Source organism: Notolepis coatsorum (assembly GCF_963971535.1).
Source record: "Notolepis coatsorum genome assembly, chromosome: 6".
NCBI lineage: Eukaryota > Metazoa > Chordata > Actinopteri > Aulopiformes > Paralepididae > Notolepis > Notolepis coatsorum.
Genome location: NC_140170.1, coordinates 124,182,750 through 124,197,656, shown reverse-complemented (window position 1 = coordinate 124,197,656; position 14,907 = coordinate 124,182,750).

The window sequence follows — 14,907 nt, the reverse complement described above, 5'->3', positions numbered from 1 at the left end:
TTAAGTTCAGTTAGCTGGATGAACTATGGCCACGCCCCCGCAAAGAAATCCCAGCTCCCTTCCTGAAATATTTCTCACAGTCTAGATCCCATTATGCCATTCTGAATTATGTTTTTGTGCTTCGTTTGAAATGTAAAATAATATGTCTGCACTAACGCTGATAATAAATCATATTCAGCCTATGAATTTAGTTTGTCCTATATAATGCATGTCATATTTATACGGATACGGCGCTCGCGAGTCGCGACACACACAGTTATTTTAATAACGGACTAAACGGATCATTGCAAATATGAATCCCGCTGGGATATTTTTAATGAATGAAACCGAGTGTTTGGCTCTGATTAGTTTAATATTCTTTGCTGTGTATTTGCTTAACGGAGCACCCGGATGCGTTTCATTCAAGCTGAAGCGTCTATGCGCGGATTGTGGATATGAATTATGAGGAATCTGAATCTGTGGAGTATTTAATTGTATCACTGTGACAGTGTCACACGTTATTGTGATATTGTAACTGGGATTAAAATATGAGGAGATGCGCTGTTTGATGGATTTGATGACGTGACGTGACTTGATAAATTGAATGAGCCTTTGACGTTTTTGATGAATGAATTCGAGAAAATGCATTTATCTTTTCAAGCACTGTTATCTGATGATGAACATGAGGTGCCACTGGTATAAACCAAATGGTAATCAATTCAATGCATGTATGGATTAGGTCCGAAACAGATTAAAACCTGATTAATAGTGTAACTGCAAGCCTCCCTCCAAGCCTCTCTTTGGAAACCATGTATTTATATACAGTAGTACATAATACCTAAGCACATACAGATATCCTCATGATATAATTCGTATCAATTAGATATACTATTTGGGTTTGTTTTTATCATTATTCTGAAAGAGCTGAACTAATTATTTTCGCTAGCAAGATCTCATTTGATTATTCATTCCATAAGCCTATACTGCCAGCCAGGGCCGCCTGGGAGAAATGCGAGGCCCTGTGCGAGATTTAAATGCGAGGCCCCCCCCCCCCCCCCCCCCCCCCCCCCAAAAGGTAATTTTTTTTATTTTTTTCATACAGTCAACATAATCTTAAATACCAGCGCTGCCCGAGGCTGGGCATGATACAGCTAACGCAGAAGCAAGCTAGCGGCTACCACTGAAACGTGATAAAAGCATCACAGGCCAACACTTCAGACAGCCGCTGTGTTTTCCTCTTCTCATACGAAGAGAGAAGGGAAAAAGAAGGCAATACACGTCCCACTACAGAGTGGTGTTTACCATAGCGGTGCCGGCAACAAGTCCCTCGCGGACTATAGCCGACTTGAGCATGGAGATATTCTCATAATGAAACACCAGGCCACACACCGTTAGCTACTACAACAGCTAGCCGGCCCATTGGGCTCCCGAGAGAGAGAGAGATATCCACGGCGGGAATAGAATATTCAATAGAGTGCATTAAAAACTCACCAAACGTCCAAGAGGATGGAGACAACCGCGTGGAGTTGACGAAGTTCATCTGCCGAACGACCGTCCTCTTCATCTTGGCATAACAATGCTGCACGCGCTCTCTCTAGGTTAGCTAACGCTAGTTAGCCTTTAGCTAAGCTAGCTACTAGCCGACATCATCATGGCTATCCCTACGTTAGCACTCAATATTATAACGTAGCTAAAGCTAACTAGCTGTCCCTGCCTTTAGCCGGGATGGCTAGCCTGACTGAACTGTCTAACATGCAACAACTTTCATCTTCAGTCCATCTGCCGAATGACCGCCCTCTTCGTTTTGGCTGGCATAACTAAGCATAACCTCCAAAGCTGCATGCGCGAAATAGTCAAACGCAGCTGACGCACGCCGGCGTACACATGATGTAACCCCTCCCTTAGTTGAAACCAATAGTCTGTGCAGAGCCCCAGCCCCAGAGCTCCAATAGTGAGGATGTCTGCAGAGCCGCAGAGCCAGGAACATTCTACAAACGTGTCTAATGTGAAATATATAAGCATATAAGCAAAACTAGATTTTAGGTCTGTGATGAAAAAGGGCCTCGCGGGAAGGGGGGCCTCGCAAAAAAATAATAATAATAATAATAATAAAAAAAAAAAAAAAAAAAAAAAAATTGCAAGGCCCCCCTTCCCGCGAGGCCCTGTGCGACCGCACTGCTCGCACACCCCCTGAGGCGGCCCTGCTGCCAGCAGGTACGTTTAAAGAAATATAATCTGATTGATTGGGGTAATGAGGGATTTAAAATTAGCCTATAGATTATGCATTTAACTTGTCGGCGAGGCTATGAGCCGTACTGCATTGTACCCATTCTGCAATCCGTTAATAAAGTTTTAAATCAATCAATCAATCAATCAATGCCGTTCGAAAATCAGGATTTCTGCTATCGACACTTGCTGTCTTTTCAGCTGAGGCGGGCGCGCGCAATTATCCTGGGTATCAAGTCTGGTTCAAATGAACGAGACTGAATCCATCTTCGAGGAACAGGAAAATCTTGGATTCAAACATTGGGTTAATTGAATCTGGATAATGGGACTCTTGATCGACTTAGTTGAACCAGGTATGGGGAATAGGGCCCTGGGAATTACCATTACCGATGAACAATGGGATCATATATTAGACATTGTACACACCTCCTCTATATGTGCAAGACACAGTTTGCTGCAGTGTAGGATCCTGCATAGGGTTCATAACACCAATGCGAGGTTAGCAAAGATATACCCGGATAGAACGGACGCGTGTAATAGATGTAAACAATCTCCAGCCGATTATATGCACATGTTTTGGACGTGCCCCAAGCTCACAGAGTTTTGGACTGCAATATTTGATACACTGAGTAGGGTCCTGGGTGTGACGTTAGACCCAGATCCACTCACTGCCTTTTTCGGAATCCCGAATACAAAGACAACTTCTGCCACAGGGAACACTGCATTATCGATACAGCGCCCCTAAGAGGATCTGGCCGGTAATGCACTTTTTCGAATTCAAAGAGTAGGGTACATCTGCAGTGCAGCTCGGCGACCTTGAATAGGTTATTAAAATGGAATAAAAGCCAAAACAACTTTGCCACAGAGATATTCGTGGTTGGTCCCTTAAGCATGGATTCGAAACACGGATGTATACGTGGCCCGTCCCGAATGTGTTAAGCAATCCTAGTAATAGACACAATATTTCCAACACTGGGAATACATTCACTGAGGTCCATTAGATGTCCCTAGATACCAAGAATATGTAAATTGCCTTGTAGAAGTGGAGCAATATTCCATTTACCTAGGTATATATTTTTGGCGGATTTTCAAAAAATAGGCTCCGGGTGGAAGAGGTTAAAGTGCACCAGATTGATGCATTTAAATGTTAAATGCATGCCCACCATAACCTCTTAAGCCCTAGCCATTTTTTCAGAAGATTCGCCTAAAAATACATACCTAAGTAAAATGCTCCTCTTCTACAAGGTTCATTTGCATGTTCTTGGTATATAGGGACATCGATGGATCCCAGGGAATGTATTCCCAGTGTCACAAATATTGTGTCTGTTACTAGGCTTGAGTAAATTGTAATGAACCAAAAGATAATATACATATTTATTTTGGCAGTGAATAACACCATGCTAAAATTAACCAGACATAAAATTGACCACTGAGCTCATTAAGCACCTTCTTGAGATCACATGTACAGAAAATCTAAGCAAATTAATAAAGGGCTGATGATTAAGGTTGTGTAGATAAAGTACTGAATTCTTCCATCCGGATACATGCAATTTGAAATATGATTATAGAATATAGAATATCAGGCCTATAAATGACCATATTATGGCCGAGTCACACATCTCTGGATCGGGCCAAATCTCACCTTTCCAATGGCAGAGTTCAATCTGGATTTAGTACCGCCAGGCGCCCCTGAAAAAACGTTTTTTGCTAGACGTTGACAGAAAAGTCAAGAAACTGACTGTGCATTCTATTTTATGGCAATAACGTTCAGGTTTCTTCCACCCATGAGATATGATCCCAAAAAAGGGAAAGAAAAAACAGGGGCTGGCATGAGCTGGGAAGTGTCGTTTTTTGAAATTCAAAAGCCTTGGGTATTTTCTCTCAAAAGACTACACTCAAGTTAGGTTGCGCCAAATCCTCGCGTCAATAAACCAGATGCGTTGAAATTTCTATAAACTCATATTTCACTAATAACACTTCAAATCATTGTGTGTGTATGTGTGTGTGTGTTGGTGGGTGCACGTGCATGTGGGTGGGTGGGTGGGTGCACGCGTGCATGTGTGTGTGTGTGTGAGGTTGAGGCAAAGCACACAAGGAAGACAGAAGGGCCTTCATTAGCTAGGTAATTACCATGGAGATGCTGGAAAGAATGTGTGTGTGTGTGTGCATGTGAGAGAGAGAAAGAGAAAGAGAGAATTAGAGCAGTCATCCCTTTTTCTCAGTGTATGACACATCTAGTTCTCACTGCATTGTATTCCTTCCAAATCCTTCCATTTATGAAATAGCATTTACTTGACAATTAGCCAAACTTTGTCTTTTCATCCGTTGTCATAGATTCTTTTCGAGTGCTTTCGACCGAAAAGGCATCTGTTCTTGGCAACTGCATGCTTTGAAAAGTATTATTCCCTACACGTCTAGGCACTTCTTTATTCCAGAGCTTATAAATATAGCCCTCATAGTCTCACTTTCTACTGCATGTGCAGCACACAACTGCTGCACTGTTGCTCCATCCTCATAGCGGAAAACTCCAAGTTTGCTCTTGTAGTATATTTTTGATTGGTTATTAATTCGGAGCCGGAGCTAAATCCGCGAGATGGCGCTAGAACGCCACCGCTGCGAGATTTGCGAGTGCTTAAAATATATCTTAAATTATAGCTATGGGTCTAATACACCCGTCGATTATCAGTGAGTTGCTTCCAGTCAACATGTACTAAACAGATTGTTTTTTCATCTGTACATTTCCGTTTTATACCATTTTGAATACGAGTATAGTTTTGGTGATTTCTAGTAATCCCAGGAAAAGACGCGATAATAGCCCTTTAGTGGAATACACAAGACACGTTGTAATTTTTCGCCCTGATTATCTAATCATCCTGAAATCAATGCTAGATCATCATTATTATCCTTCCTCGTGCAAGCATGCAATGTGGTTTAGACCGGCGGGCCCCCCCCCCCCCTCCTGCCACCAACGGCACACAGCCACACATACACACACAGAGACAGTGTCGATCGGTGTAGAAATAAATATCAGATCAACGATCAAATTTATATATAGTGTTCTTACCTTGTATCTGATGTAATGCAAAAGAAATAATCCAATTATCTGATCGCCATTCCGTGGAGGTCCGTACCACATTACCGACTGTTACACACTGACGGGCGGGTAGGGTTACTGTTGGCATGCATCGTTGTTGAGCCCTACCTCGCCTGAGTATTTAAACCCTGCCCGCACGACTCGGATCATCCCAGAAAAGAAACTACACCATTCCCAATGGGGTGCAATACCAGCTGGAAGTCGTAGGCGGCAGTATTTGCCCTTTTGCAAGCTCAGACCCATTCCCAACGATAACATCAGGCTGGATGGATGGAAATGAATGGATATCGCTAATAAAAGAAATAATGATTAAAACCTGACTATACTCGGGTCTGGCGCTGAACGGTCGGCGAGTTAACCCGACTATCATCGTGACTGGCTATATGAGTTAAACAGTAAACAGCACAAATTGTTATTAGAAAGCAATATGGACAAAATACCAGACAAAGATGTCGATTGGAAAAGCGCTGATGTCACAACAACGGGCAGCGTTCACACCAATCAATACTGGCTGACCACGAAGGAACCTGATTTCATCACGCAGGTCACAAACCTGTTCTAATGTGATTAACAATTGAGTGACAGAGACACACACACACACACACACACAGAGACACACACACACACTAGTTTCATGTGACATACATTATCACTCACTCACTCACACACATCAAAGACTATGACCATTGTATTAGCTAAGAGCAGTTGACCAGCTAGTTTGAATAGGGAGGCGTGTCCAGGCAGCTATGGGGATTTTGTAACTATAAGGCATGTCTGTTGATAGCCAGAGACACAGTTCATATAATTTCACAATTATATTAGTTATAGCTATTTTGCAACTTGACCGGAAGAAACTCAATGACAATCGACTATATCACTAGACCCATAGCTATAATATTTAATATAGTTTCAGCACTACAAACACCGGCATGTACCCCCATTTCATTACAGCGCTGGCACAAGCGGCCATATGCCCACAACGACCTCTGTCGTCCAATGAGTTAATGGCAGAAGTAACAATAGGTGAACACCACACGGCCTCGGCTTAGACTCAGAGTGTCGAGAACAGAGTCACATAGAAAATAAAGTAAAAAACATAACACATAAACGCTGAATGCTTTTTTTTAAGAAGAGGCTGAGCAGTAAAGACAGGAATATATAAAGACAGGGAAAGTAGAAAACACAGAATACAAGTTAAATGTGATAAAAATCAGAGCTTTGTCACAAGCCCCGTTTTGCCTGTTGGATCTGAGGAGAGAGATAAAGAGAGGTAAGTAAAAAGTATTTCACTAATAGAAGTTATACCCAACCTGATGGAATAAATATGAAATTTGTTTTAAAAACAATAAAAGTAGGAAATAAAAGAGTTTAATCAGAAACTATTTCATAAACAAATGGACAAAATGACAGACGTTGTAAATTAATATAAAAAGGTTAAGAAATGGAAAAACAAATTAAGAAAAAGCACACACAAGGTTGAATCAGAATATGAAATCCTCTGCTACTATAGTTAGTTAATTGTTGTTTTTTATGAAGATAGAGTGAGATTAGATAGATAGAGTAGGGAACAACTAACATGCCCAAGGAGTCTCTACAAGTTATGTGTCCAAGATGCAGGCACCAAAAGGAGACTACACAGAGCCAAGAGAAAGCCATTGATCCTCCGAGGAGCCAACCGTGCACAGAGGTTCAATGAGCCAGTGAGCCAGCCATGGGACGACAAAAGAGTGTCGAGAGAGGTGGAGCCATAATATACCACATCACATCAGAAGGTCCGGGTGGCGAGACGACCAGGGCCACAGAAGGTGATCCGTGAAACACTGATATGACCGTTTAGGTGGCAAAATCACCCCTTGTCACTCCGGGTGGCACCACTGCATGAGGGCGCCAGACGACAAATGACAATGAGGTGGCTGTTCATTAAGAGCAGCCCTCAGCCAGAAGGACACATATCGGCGGAGGACAACGGTGGGGATCTAGGGCGTGGCAGAGAGGAGATACCTGACCGACGGCTGTCGAGAGAAAGAGAGCGAGATGGAGATGCAGACGGAAATTAGGGCTTCGCTGCATTGGACTTTGACGACGCACCATCGGGGTGCAAAATGCTGCAAGGGACTACCGAGGCTGCAGAGATCAAGGACATATAGCAACTCTTGACATGAAAAGTCAAGGGCGTTTTGATATCCCTGTGATCATGGGAGAGGCGTTCACGTCCCAGACACAAGAGAGGCGGAAACTGGAAAAATTAAGAGAAATAGAGAATATATTTCTGAAAGAGAGGAGAGGGACAAATTGCTACAAGAATGAACGACGGACAAACGACAAAAAGGAACCACAAGTTTTATTTTAATTTTAATTTGATTAAAAAGGGACTATAATTCGTTTACTTATTTCTTTGATTATTATAAATGTTTTATTAATTTTATCATTATTTCTTTATTTCTTTACTTTATTATTTCCCCCTGTATTATTCTTATTATTATTAACTTTATCGTTAGTTCCTTCTTTTTATTATTATTCTTTATTATTATTATTATTTATTTTATTATGCATTTTATACATTTCTCTCTGTATTATTTATTTTATTAACTTTATCATTATTTCTTTATTTCTTTCCTGTATTATTCTTCCCAGGATTATTTCTATTATGATTAATTTTATACTTCTACTCTTTTGATTAATATTAAGTTTCATGTAAAAATCTCTAGGAAAACCGAGTATAATTGTCTATCTTACTATTGATAGGTAAATACCTTGAAATGTATTAATGGTTTTAATTTAGTTAAGCTAAATATAGGAATAACTTAAAAATAACAGTAACCAATATGGAAAAATACAAATTGGGATATGAGTTTAAATATAGAAATTATTTTTGTGTAAATCCCATTTAGGAATTTACAAGAGAGGAATGATGTAACATTTTAGATACATATGGCCATTGGTTAAGAATACTAAAGAATAAGCAAGCCTCCTCACCACTGGAAAACTAATCAATCAGGAAACTAGCATTATAATATAAACAATAAGATCTCTCACAGAAACCCTTGCCAAGAGAGGAACTCGCACATATAGGCTACAACCAGTCTGACAGGGAGATGAGATCAACTGGCTTTAGGTTAATTTGATTAACGACACACACACACATATACACTCTCTTTCCCACACACACATATACACACACAAGCACACACACACTCTCAGTAGACACACACACACAAACCTGCTGTTTGCTTTGCCTGCTGAATAAATCATCTTTTCATCGGACCATTTGCTCCATTGAAACTGTTATTCCGGCGTTCCTGCTTCTTGCTCTGAAAACCAGACCTCCATGCCTTAGGAATTACCACGGACAAGTAGCTACAAGACTTCAATTTACAACACTCTTTTGTTCCCAACTGTCAGAAGGTGAAAAGTCTGGCAACCAGTTTGAAAGACACGTATTATGTTTCACAATATTCATTTTTAGTTTGGCTATACCATTGGAGAGAGGATACGTAGATTGGAACAGTAGTACTAATGTAGAACATAGGTGCAAGACAGTTGTAAGTGGCTAACTAATTAGACATCACACCAGATCATGCAAGTGTTTCTAAGCCATCACTGTGTGCTATAGTGATAGTCAGAGCAAAAATATCAACTACAGGAATACATTTGTAACATTTGATGCAAATCTTTTCTACACGTGAAAATGACTAAATGTGTGATACAAAACCCCAAAATGATTCAAAGAGCAAAATCATTTTCAGGAAGGAAGGATCAAGCCATCTGCCTCTACTGTTTCTGGCCAACATTGTTGTCCTACGTAGTTCCAAGGTGTCCATGTATGTAACCCACCCTCTGCAACTAACGTTACTACCCAAGGCCGTTGCTGCATATGAGCTCTTTGACAACTGTCTGGTAAGATAAAGGATCAAAATAAAAGTGCATAACACAAAATGTTCCCCAGGCAGCCATGGCAGTAAATCAGTTTATCAGCTGCAGTGGAAATGGGTAAAATAATGGGGACCTTCCTTGTGCCATAACCTTTCACAGGCTGGTGTGCAAAACTTTACTGAGAGCAGGGAATGAGAATGTGTGTGTGTGTGTGTGTGTGTGTGTGTGTGTGTGTGTGTGTGTGTGTGTGTGTGTGTGTGTGTGTGTGTGTGTGTGTGTGTGTGTGTGTGTCGTGTGTGTGTGTGTGTGTGTGTGTGTGTGTGTGTGTGTGTGTGTGTGTGTGTGTGTGTGTGTGTGTTTGCTACCAAGGTGACAGGTCGAGAAATCCAAACAGACAGGCAGACTGAATTGCTTCCCTCATACTATATCCGCTCCCAGACAGTATACACACACACACACACACACACACACACACACACACACACACACACACACACACACACACACACACACACACACACACACACACACACACACACACACACACACACACACACACACACACACACACACACACACACACACACACACACTCACACACACACACACACTCAAACACACACGCACGCACGTCGCACACACACACACACAGTGGCCATTTCGCACAATCTTAACAAGGGTAAATTGTTGCTTCCGCACACATTTTCTGTGAATACAGCTAACAAAGAGAATGCAGGGGACAATGTTTGAGCGAGCAAGGCTGAGCAGGTTAACTGTTGCTCCTCAAACTATCTGGAAGTCCCTAACGTTGTATTTGTCAAGGAGGGGGGGGAGGTGCAACCCATCCTCTCTTCTGCTCAAGTCACTCGTTGTATAAGTATACGTATGTGCAAACACATGGCTACAGATCCACACACACATGCACATGCTCACCTACACACAGGCTGCTAAACGAACAATGAATGAACACTACACAACAACAACCACCATAGATCCTCCCCTACACAACAACAACCACCAAACGCACATAGCACACACATCCACACGCACACACTCACTTTAAACAAACACACTGTAGCACCCACTCCACACACTTTATAGCACACACCCACTTTAAACAAACACACTGTAGCACCCACTCCCCACACTTTATATTTATTGATGAAGAATTGCACTACAACTCGTACACCTTACTGTAAATTGTACCTAAATTGTACCTCATCCCATTTCTGCTTTGCACTATATAGTACTGTACATTAGTACACTGCATAGTATTGTATATTATATGGTAACTCAGAACATTGTACATATGTCTATACCGAACACTGTGACCTCATTTTCTTCTTCTAAACTACATGCTATACTATGTTATTTGATACTATCTTGTCTAGCACAGTCTCTGGAGCGTAACAGTAAGAAGCATTTTGTATGAAAGTATTCTGTACTTCTGTATGACAACTATTAAAGAAACTTGAGAAACACACACACACACACACACAAAAGATAAAACATTTGAAACAGTTTTTTCTGCATGGTGGATTGACGGTGGTTCAGTGGTTCAGTGGTTCAGTTATATTACAGTACATCCTCTTTAAATTGGCTGTCTTGAAATGGCATTGCTTTCATCGACCTTTCACACGGCGTTGTATGTAAAACTTTGCAGCTGATATCATACAGACGTGCGTGCTTGCGTGCATGTTTGTGCGTGCAGCGTGTGCATAAGTGCGTCTGTCTGTGAAGAAAAGAAAATGGGATAAAAGGCGTCTATGGCTCTCCATCTCTTTAAAGTGAAAACAATTAGGAACTGAGCGCAGTACTTTGAGATCTGCTTTATCCTCTTCTCAGTCAATTCGTTTGTGATATAGGGAGTTGTACTATCATGTTTGTGACAAAGTAGATTGTGCCCGAGGCTTCCAGAACAGGGAGGCCAAACAAATTGAGTCCCCTGGAATTAATTAGATTTTATTCTATAAAACACTGCTTTATGTACTTTTCCCCCTTCTGAATTAATATATTTTCCCCTCTTCTCTCTCTCTTTCACTCTCTCTCTCTCTCTCTCTCTCTCTCTCTCTCTCTCTCTCTCTCTCTCTCTCTCTCTCTCTCTCTCTCTCTATCTCTCTCTATCTCTCTCTCTCTCTCTCTCTCTCTCTCTCTCTCTCTCTCTCTCTCTCTCTCTCTCTCTCTCTCTCTCTCTCTCTCCTCTCCAGTCTGTTGATGAGGGAAGATAATTAAAAATACATTCTGATGAGCTAAATATGTAAATGTATCCCCCACACAGCACACACACACATACTCCCCCCCCACCACACACACACACACACACACACACACACACACACACACACACACACACACACACACACACACACACACACACACACACACACACACACACACACACACACACACACACACACACACACACACACACTGACACACACTGATGTAATCAATGACCCTTGAATGTGTCCACATTTACATTTACACATGGGATATATATATATATCACGGGTGAATTCATTTGCCTTTTTAGACAGGAGAGAGAAAGAGAGAGAGAGTGAGAGAGAGAGATAGAGAGAGAGAGAGAGAGAGAGAGAGAGAGAGAGAGAGAGAGAGAGAGAGAGAGAGAGAGAGAGAGACGAGGGGGAGAGAGAGAGACGAGAGAGCCTGTGGTGAGACAGAAAAAGAGAGGAAAGTGAGAGGGAGGCAGAGAGAGAGAAGAAGAAGGGAAGAAGAGAGAGAGAGAAAGAGAGAGAGAGAGAGACGGAGGCAACGAGACATTGAGAGTGGGAGGGGCCGTAGAGAAACAAGCACAAAACCGCACTGACCTACAGTGCTATCTGCGCATGTGTCCGACAAAACGTCCCTGCCAGATCGTGCGTGAGTGAGTGGGTGGGAGAGTGAGTGAGTGATACCAATTTGCCATGGATAGTGCTAAGTGCCGTGGGAAAAATACAGTGGAATAAGGGTCAGTGGTGGAAGAAGTACACAGTTCCTTTACATAAGTAAAAGTAGAAATACCCAGTAAAAGTAGAGAAGTATTTGCTATTAAATGTACTTATGTATCTCAAGTAAAATAATTCCTGTGCTTGGGCGCATTCAACCCTCGCTCGATTGACCTCCACAGGTCATGTTAAAGCTGCTCTGATTAACCTCTTAACAGTCCTGCAAATTTAGCATAAAACACCTGTCGATTGCATTCTGAAAGTAAATAGGTCACTATCCTGGAACCATTTGTAGCAGATGCACTGAACACACTGACATTTTTTTTTTTAACTTACGTAAAATAACAGATGCTTGCAAAATTGTTCCAGCTGAGAGGTATGAGCTGGAAAGCACAATTGGTCCGCCTGACGTCATATCTAGTACAGGTCCAAAGTTGATAACAATACCACAGAAAATGAGTGTTTTACACATGTTTTTATAATGGTATTGTATGTTTATCCAAAATGGCCATTAGCACCAAAGCATTTGCACGCGCGCAAGAGAGTCTTCTAGAGTATTCTTCTTTTGCCAGAGAAAAGGACATAGATCCGCGGAAATATCCCTCACGTCATATAGTCATTTCCAGAATTTCATTGGCTACAAAAATGGTCAATAAGGGGCGGCTGAGTGGCGCAGTGGGCAAGGCGTTCGCCACTAACGCAGGAGATGCTGGTATCGATTGATTGATTGATTGAAAAGTTTATTAACAGATTGCAGAATGGGTACAGTACAGTACATCTCAATACATACAATTGTTAAGGGGATGCAGACCAGAGAAAGACTTTCGTCTTGTTTCCACCAGGGTCCCCCATTTTCAATTCATCATAACATATATGACATACATGACATACAGATAGACAGTACTGCTACATCTATACATTTATGACATATCAGATTTGCAAATACAGTACTGTTTGTGATACAAAAGTGTCCAGAAAAGGAGAGTATATACATTTGGCGTAGAAACTGTACATTGGAGGAGGTTGGTGGGGTGGGGTTGGGTGGGTTGGGTGAGGGCTGTACATTGGAGGTGGGGGGGGGGGGGGGGGGGGGTTGGGTAGGGGACATACACACATTTTACACTGTACATTGGAATGTTGACAAAGCCTTACTTGGTCATTTACTGTACAACTAGGTTAGGACATTTGTAGGGGCCAGTTTCGAATTGCAGTCTCACGTAGGTGTTTTTTGAGAGTGTTTTTGAAGGTGGGTAGTGATTCACATTCCTTTACAGCTTTAGGCAGGGCGTTCCACATTGATGTGGCATAATTGCGAAACGTTTTTAGTCCCTTGTTTGAGCCGAATCTGGGTTTTACATGATTTGTGGAGCTCCCTCTGGTGTTGTGATCGTGGTATTCACTGACCTTTGGGAAGTATTTTGACATGTACATGGGTACCTTGGTCGCGTAGTGTATCTTGTAGACCAGGCCCATTGCAAGTTGCTGTACTCTGTCGTCTACTCTAAGCCATCCTAGGTTGTCAAAGTGGGCAGGGGTGAGGTGGGTTCTAGGAGTCAGGTCAAGTAGTAGTCTGACGAGCCCAGCTCTCTGCGTTGCTACCGGCTTGGCCGGTCGTTCATACTAATACAATTGGCAGTATTAGAGGGTGGGAAAGCCGGTGGGTGGGGATTGGACGTTGTAGACAGCGACTCCTACAGGTCGGTTGGTGCGCCTGTACAGCAGAATCAGGAAGTATCGGGGGCAGCGTGAGCCTCCCACGCGTTACTCCTCGCCACTGAGAGATTGCGCTGTTCAGGTGAAAAAATGCGACAGCTGCCTGCTCGTGTACCGGAAGGGACACGTGATGCAAGGCTTGGTCCTCACTGCAGCCGACCAGTGGGAGGCATAGTCTAGCAATGTTCAAGACAGGGGAGGGAAGAATTGGAAATACGAAATTGGGATCGGAGAAAAAATTTAAAAATAAGGAGAAAAAGTGGAAAAAAAAAACAATTGGAAGCACGTAATAGGCCAAGTAGTGTGCCAATCAAACGGCGGCCATTTTAGCTTTCAACCGATGTGTTGGTTGATGGACAATAACACAGTTTGATGGCGACAGATATGGGCAAATGTACTGCAACGTGCGTTAAGAGGTTAAAGGTTATGCTAAACTGTTATGTGGTCCAGTTATGCTGCTCTGATTAAAGGTTATGTTAAAGTGGTATGTGGTCCAGTTATGCCGCTTTGATTATGTCCTCTTGAAGTTGCTTGAAATGTGAAAGTATATAATCTTCATAAATTTTTGCCATGTTTTCTATGAATATTTCCTTTGAAATGTAGTGGAGTAAATATAATTACCACTGAGAATGACAGACAGGGAAGGATAGAGAGAGAGGATTATGGTGGAAGAGAGGGAGAGAACCAACAGTCTTTCAAGGCTATGTGTGGGCCCGTCTCCTTTCTCTCCCCATGATGGCTGCCACTACAATCAATGAGCGAGCTCTTTTTTAGAATGTTTCTCTTTTAAAGCCTCTCACCTTCTAACTTTGGCTTGGCATGCTTGAAAGAATGTAACTTCTTAATGAATGCCAAATCAATAACGCAGAAAGAAAGGACGAGGGGAGTCTGGTGCTGTGTGAACTTGATAATGGAATTGTGCTCTGTGTGTGTATGTGTGTGTACACACTGTGTGCATATGTAACATACCAGTGTGAAAAATCCTCTATGTATGTGCCTGCATGCCAATGCATGTACCTGCCTGTGCCTGTGTGTGTACCTGCCTGTGTGTGTACCTGCCTGTGTGTCACAGTGTGT